Source organism: Terrapene carolina, unplaced genomic scaffold (genome assembly GCF_002925995.2).
Source record: "Terrapene carolina triunguis isolate 2854851 unplaced genomic scaffold, T_m_triunguis-2.0 Scaffold211, whole genome shotgun sequence".
Taxonomy (NCBI): Eukaryota; Metazoa; Chordata; order Testudines; family Emydidae; genus Terrapene; species Terrapene triunguis.
This window is the reverse complement of record NW_020664562.1, coordinates 30,933,224-30,941,432: the sequence shown is the minus strand read 5'-3', so window position 1 is coordinate 30,941,432 and position 8,209 is coordinate 30,933,224.

The window sequence follows — 8,209 nt, the reverse complement described above, 5'->3', positions numbered from 1 at the left end:
AGAAGAGGTGAGGCAGAGACACAAGGGACCTACTTTTCTTCTCGCTTACACTGGTTAAACACTGCTGTATCTCTATTGACATTAGCAATTACTTCAGATTTGCACTTGAGTACTTGAGAACAGAGTTTGGATTAGATCCTTGATGAGATGTAATATCAAATGCAATGGTAGCAATAGAAAGAGTAGTCAAGGTTCTGACTGTTCCAGAAAGAGTTGGCATTGCTGGTATATGGTTCCCTGCAGGTATAGTTGAGGGGAAGGACTACTTCCTATACAATAAACCATAATTAAAATTGAGCAATGCATGTTATTGGACAAGGATTTATTTTCTTTTTGTTAAATCATAGAAAATTAGAGTTGGAAGAGACCTCAGGCAGTCATCTAGTCCAACCGCCTGCTCAAAGCAGGACCAACCCCAACTAAATTAGCCCAGCCAGGGCTTTGTCAAGCTGGACCTTAAAAAGCTCTAAGGATGGAGATTCCACCACCTCCCTTGACTTGTTCCAGTTTGCCCTCTAGTGGCCGACAATTACAAAACATGGATTTCTAGAAAATAGTGCTACATAAAGATGCTTTAGAAAAGACTAGGATGCAGGATTTTATTTAGCACTCTTGCCTGACCTATGATTTAATTCTTTATTATTTTCTTTTCCGTGAGCACACAACTATTTGGGGAGGAGTTTTATTACCCATTGATCCAAGTCCAATGTGAACAAGCCTACTATCCAGCTGCCCCTCTGCCAAGAAAGCAGAGGCATATACCAAGCCACCGGCTCTCTCCATCATAAGACCACAGCAGGTGATGGGATGGGAGTATGGGAGGGCCTCTTTACGTCTCCTGATATTTTGCTGTTGGAATGTATTTATCCTGTTAAAGCATATTTTATAAACATATATAGCTACTGCAGTCCAATCTTGTCTTCAGGATGACAATAGTAAAAACACACTAAAAGTGTATTACATTCCATAAGTAGCATACTGAGATGCTTAACAAAATGGAAAAACAAGATATAACTGACCTTCAAAGGTCTTTTAAGGTAAATCAGAACCTCTTGGGGAAAAAAATGAAACCAAATAGCTGTTGAGTTGCAATGAAGCATTTTCAGGGCTTTTATCTCACCTTTCCTCAGTGTACCATATAAAACAATTTTTATTGCAATTTGCAGCCCTGTAGAATCAGGCTAGTGTATCAGCATCAGTATGTGTGTATTCTGTTTTCATGCATCATTTAAAAGGATCATCTAATATTTCTGCAGTTGGGGCTCTTTTGTCATTTTCTAGCTCATGTGCTGATGTTGAGGAGAGAAGCTGCTGTTTAATAATTTCAGCGGTGTTAACTCTACATAAACACTGAGAGAGAAGGGAAGAAGCTGGAGCAATTCTTAGCATGCTTTGGTAAGATTTAACCTGGTGATTATCATTTAGAAACTCTCCTCAAGGGCTGATTGTGGGTGAATCCCAGCTGATATGCTGCATGCAAAACACCAATTTATCCATGGCAGTTAGGTAAAAGAATTTTTCATCAAGCCTTTTTTTTTCACTATCTTCAGGGTCTTAGAGTGAATTGCCTATAGTGTTGTACCCGTTCTACATTACAGGGTGATGACAGCCATGTTGGTTGTGATGAGGGACTTCCAAAGCTAAAAGCGTCAGCCTCTGTAGCATGAACTAAGGAATTAAATTTATATCTGGAAGCTGTAACAAACTCACATCCTTTGTAGCACAGAGAGGGATGTGTAACACACACCAAACTGTGGGATATATAACTGCAAATGTAGACAGTGCAATGAAGACTTCTGCTCCACGTGCAGCTGCAGTCAAAAATCAAACACAATGTTAAGATTTGTAAGGAAGAGACGATGAATAATACAGGGAATATTATAAGGCCATTATATCAAGCAGTGCTGTGGTCTCATCTGGAATCCTGTCACCTCATCTCAGAACAGACATTGCTGAATTAGAGAAGATTCAGACATGAGAAGAAAAACTCTCCTAGGAAGAGAGATTGAAAAGCGTGGGATTGTTTACCTCAGAAAGGAGACAAATCAGAGGGAACTTGATAAATGTATATACAATAATGAATAGTATAGAGAAGTTAGATTGGGAACTTTTGTTCTCATGGTCTCATAACACAAGAAGAGGGGGATATTTGATTATACTGAAAGGCATCAAATACAAAACCGATAAAAGGAAATACTTCTCCACACAACACATAACTGGACAGTGGAGCTCATTGTTACAGGAAATTGTTGAGGCCAGGAGGACAAAGAAAACTTGAAAGCAATAGCAGCTACAATTGTAGAGTTCGTTCCTCACCATGAAAGGGAAGAGGGTGCAACCACAACAAAATAGTGCATATTATTATTTCATGTTATGGCCATAATAAAGGGTGAGGTGTACATATTTGCGAATGTGAGGTGATGCATGGGGAAAAAAGTACAAAAGTGGGAGAGAAGGATTGGAGAGGGACTGCTCAGTATCTCAAGTATTTGCCATCATCAATATGTTTTGAAATACGTTTGGTTCAGAAGAAGATTCCAAAGGTCATAAATGTGTCTTCAAAGTGGAAGAGACTGAGGCCCAGAAACTCAAAAGTATGTAGGGGTGGCTCCAGTCAGTACTGCAGTGCCTAACCCCTAGGTAGACTGCTGCCAACTGGACTCCTCAACCTCCAGCTAGGCACATAGGGAAGGGTGGGTGCCCCAGAACAGCATTTTCAGAAACCAGCAAACTGACTGGAAGCCACCTAAGTTAGCAAGGAGTGAAATGCCACAGTAAGGAAAGAGGAGGGGCTCAGGCACCTAACATGGGCCGCCTGGCTGACGGGCCAGAGATAGGTTCTCCCTCCATTTGGGATCCTCAGTTATGAACCCTGTCCTGGAGTTAAGTGGCTGACCTAGCTTAGTTCCTAGGTAGCCCATGCCCTCAGAGCTGAAACAGTGTCTATCTTTCGCTGTCTCCTGCTCGTGCGCGATACTGCTCTCATGCTCACCCTACATTTCCCTGTGTCCCTGCTGTCTTGTGTGTGTGCTGTGCTGCCCGTCTGCTGTGATGCAGTGCTGGAGCAGTGCAAGGACCAAAAAGTTCTGCTGTAAGGATTGTATTCCAGGGGTTTAGCCAGATTAGACTGCAAGGCTCCCTCATCCAACTGCACTGCTAGAAATGCTGCAGGCTGCGCAAATTGCAGACTATCATTGCAAAGACCTGAGGGGAGTCTGAAGGAGACTGTGGGACTATCACTTTTTAAGGAGCTGGTATGACCTACAGCGGGTTTGGACACTATGCCACTGAGACGGGTAAATCCTCTCAGAGGAAGAGTCCGAGGGGAGTGTATGCATATAAGTATATTTTACATTTGAAGTTATGATAGCCTCAAGTACTAAAACTTGGGGGAAACCCCACTGAAAGTGTTGTCTTAAAAGATTTCTTATTGCCAATATTCATACTTGTTTCAAGGACTGTAAGTAACTATGATGTAGTCATATATAGGTTTATTTAGTAAATGTTTTCGTTCCAAGATTTTGTGTCACTGACCTTCTATCAGAGATTTAACTCTGTATGATATTTGTGAGTATATGTATATATCAAAGTGCTGAAAAGACTACACCCTGGTCTCTACTGCAGCAGAGAGAGAAACTACAATACAGGCAGAGGGAAGAAATACTATACCTGGTTTAGCATATTGCCTTCCTCAGACCTGTTACAGAAACACCCACAGGCTCCAGTCAGGACCCCACTGTTCAAACACAGCTATGTTTTTTGCCCCAAAGAGCTTACAATTTAATTAAAGGTAAGACACAACCTGGAGGAAGAACAAGGAATAATAAAATCATAAGGCCAATTGGGGAAGGAGCTAGTTTCCCATTACAACTGGCCTATAGACAGACTTTCTGCCATTGGGTTTGTTTTCCCTTGATTACATTAGAGAGAGTCACTGTATTCCAGAACAGTCTGTAGAGGTCCTGTGCTGTCAAAATGTCTCTGCGTGTCTTAACCCCAACTTGGCTCCATAACAACGCCGCTCCAGTGGAGCCATTCTGCCATAGACTTGAAGCAGCATAAGCTTTGGTGTGGAATCTTAGGGGAGACGATGCATGGAGATTGTATGCTCCCGCCTTCCGACCACTCATCACCACCTGAGCATCTCTCGTCCCAATCCACTCCATGCTTGGGCAACGATCCAAGGAGTTTTGGCCCCACTGTGGCAGGGTGGAAAATGAATTCTGCAAAAACAATGTATAGCTCCCATGAAGGTAAACATTAAACCACAATGAAAACAATTTTAACATAATCCCAGATAGAGAGGAAAGAGAAAGAGGGTGTGTATTTTTAAAAAATACGGGATCAGCTACTCAGCTGATGTGAATTGATGTAATTCCACTGAAATCATCAGCAAAGGATCTGGCCCCCAGCCTAGGTAAGGAACTGTTTATAATCATAAACTAAAGGAAAGAGTATTACAAGTGGATAGCACAGTCAGGAGAGACAGAATAAGGCTATAAAATTCCAAAGGCTTTGTCAGACAAACATTTTAACACAAGTTTGAATTTAACTCTTAAAGTTTAATGAATGGCTTCTATTAGGAACTGCTGTAAGGTTTGAATGGCTTTTTGCATACTCTGTGTATAGGAGGGGCCATCTGTGCTTAGTTGCTGTCTGGTTGAAACCATTAAAAATTGGCATTCATTGTGTCTCGGTGAGTCAAGCAGGAGAATGTGCATTGGTAAACTAATGAAATTAAAATAGGTTAAAAAAAATAGGTTTAAGGTAATAATGGTAAATGTTGTAATCCTGTCTATCTGTGAATACAATTTCTGCTTCTTACACTCCATCTAAAAGTAATGAAGGATATTGGGACAAATAAATATCCGCTGTAAATTACAGTTAAGTGAACTGTTGGAAGAAGCAGACAAAAGTTATTTTAGGTGCATTCAGATGTTTGTAGGTACCCACAAAATAACCTTCCTATGCTGAGTCCAGGAAAGCCATATTTGCTGTTTTTGAACAGCTTTGGATTTTCTCAGTAAACTGTTCTCCCAGCCCTGGTAGTAATGTAATCAGCACTTATCCAGCACTGACAGGAGAGAGAGTGGCTTAGGCAATATCTTTAACCTCCAGAGACAATGGAAAATGGGTGTTTACAAAGGCTCAGTACTATAATGCACTTATACAAAGAAAGAGTATTTTGGGGGTTGAAACAAACTGGGCAGTAATTCACTTAAAACTTTCTGGAATGTTTACAAACGTATAAATAAACCAGGAGGAGGCTTTAAACCATTGTTAATAATCAAAAGAGTCAGTAGATGGCATGAGAGACTTGAAAATTCAATGTGAAAAGGCGTTCCCTTCTTCAACATTGTGCCCTGTCTCCTGTTTTAGCACCAAGCCCTCCACTGTGTGGATTCCCCTGGTCTCTTATTCATAAGTTGCACTTTAGTTACACATAGCACATTTGTTTTTTAGTTTACTTACTAACCACTTATTCAAACATTGAGTGAAATCCTGGACCCATTAAGGTAAATGGGAGTTTTGTCATTGACTACAATGGGCCTGCGATTTCACTCATTTTTTAAAGTTCTTATTATGAAGTGTAGGCATTTAATTTCCAGCAGCAACTTGATCTTAACTATTTCTTCCTCTCCTGTCATCCTGGATCCCTTGTCGCTGGCTGCAGTACAATATCATACTTTCTCAAAATGACACCCGTTGTCCTTTCAAACTAATGAATCAACAGGAACCTAATAAAAGCATCTGATTGGACCAAACTATTTATCACCTTTGTTCAGGAATGAAAAGAATCTGTTCAGATCAACCTTTTCCCTCTTTCACTTTAATTTAATGATCTAAATAATTTAGACTCATTACAACTAGGTGAGTTTTAATCAAAACTGAACACAAGCAAATCAAACATGCTGTTTTGATTTCTCCAGATGTCTAGTTGTTTTAAAATGTGCTGAATCCTGAAAATACAAACTCTTTTCTTATCATTAAAATATACTGCATTTGGTAATGAGACCAATTGGAAAAATACCTTAATTTCTATCATCATGGACTAAATTGTGTAACATATACAAGAATAAATATTAATATCTAAGTATTATTAACTCCATGCAGGAGGTAGGTATTGTTATCCGCAGATGGAGAAAATGAGGCTGAAAGATCACTAGACTTGCTGAAGGACACACTGCAAGTCAGTGTTAGAGCCAGGATTAGACCTCAGGACTTCACATACTCTCGGGTGTATGTCATTCTTCCAGCCCTCATTTCATTACACAAGTGCAAATGAAAATAAAACATAGAGGGGTGAGAACCCCTCAGTGGTCTGGATGGGCCCCAAAATGTCAGTGGTATACTCGATACAGCTGCTGCACCCAAAAAAATCAGCGAACCGAGATTCAGGCTCCAAACACTTGCTAAACACACTATAACAGGTTCAAAAGTGAGGGAGCAAAGTACAAGGTTACAGCTTTTATATTTTCTGTTTGTTTATTACGGGTAAAGGGAATAGAACAAAAGTCAGTATATGATGAATAAAGCAGCAGAAAATGCAGATGAACAAAGAAACTCACGAAGAAGCAGTTAGAAGAACTGTGTGAATAGCGAGGGCTGTCAGTCGATCAGAAGAAATCAGAGCTGGTGGCCTTGCTGCACTTACATGCCATGAAGAGCAATGGGGGTTCCTGCCCAAAACGGGGGTCCAGAGAAGTCCCTTTTTCTCCTACAGGGCATATAAGAGACCAAGCAGATGATTCCCCAGATGATCCAGCAGAGATAGCAGTGATGGTGAGAGGTCTAGACCTGTGGAGGCTGAAGTGGAAAGGCTGCTTGTGAAGGAGAGGCGGAAGAAACTGGAGGCCAGGAATCAGGAAAGTGGAGGCAGAGCTGGAGCAATAGAAGCTTGCTGCCGAGAACAAACAGGCAGCTTAAACAGTCAAGTCATGCCCATGGGACCCAGGAGGAAGGACATAAGGGTGTGCCTGATCAGGGGCTAGCAAACAAGCAATGTGGGTACGATGGATGCCATTGCTCTGCCTGTAGTCTTCAGATTATGGCCACTAAAGGTTTTTCTGGGCATTGGAATGTGGGACTTTTTGTTGTTGTGTTACTTTCTGTAATGAAGTAACGGGGTTAAACCCAGAGGTCTCAGGTAGACGCCTACGAGGGCCAGACTCAGTGGTTGAGGGGGCAAAATTGTTGTCTATCCTTGCCCAGGAAACTGAGTGAGGGATGAGTGTGGCTGTGGCACAGCAAAAAGGTGCTGTGGTCCAGAATCTGCTAGGAGCAGTCTCTTCTTAGCATATGCGTAATGTGCCTTAGGATTCATCACCAAATTTGGTCCACTTGTTGGCTCATTAACTTCCTCAGCCCAGGCCGGGTACTGATGGGGAATGCGACATGAATGCTGAGCCATGGCCCCCCGCTAGGAGCAGTGAGACACTGCTACAGCTAGGAAATGCTGTGGGACAGGATCCGCCGGCAACCCAGAAACTAGGCACAGCATTAAAGCGATGTGGGTGACGCTGTGTGATAAAAGTGCTGACAAATTCATGCTATCTTGTGTAACGTCCCCTTTCCTCCCTGGATTACTGAGGAGTAGGCAACACTCGCTGGGTGCCTGATGTTGACAGTAAAGGAGATCCTGAGTATCCCAGTGGTGATGTTGGCTAGGTGGGAATCCTCTATCCACCCCTCTCCTGCAGTCCCTTTACTATACTAGTAAAGGAAATTAATCTTGAGGGTGCCTGCACCTGGTTGGACCCTGTACACATGCAATGGCGTGCCTTGGGATCCTCAAGGAATAAACATGAGCTAATCTATGCAATGTGTCTAAATCAAAAGTACCAATTATAAACAATATGCATCTAATATAAACTTAGTTTAGAGTTAACGCACCTTTACTTAACAACTTAAAAACCATGATATTACAGACTGAGATTAATTAAAATGTCACAACCAATTTAAATCAGCAAGGGGCAGTTCAATAAATTAATTAATGCAGTTTACAGTAGTAAGTGAAACTTATCTAACTTGCATTTACACTGGCACCATTTCCCCCACCTCTGTGTATGCACATCTCTGAATTTCAGAGTTCTAAACACTTGCGTGGGTGCATTTGAAGACATGAGCGTAGTTTGAGGAGGTGCAGGGAGGGCCTTGCCCCCCCAAACAGAGGTGAGGCATGCGGGGTCATGTGCCACTCTACCCCCCC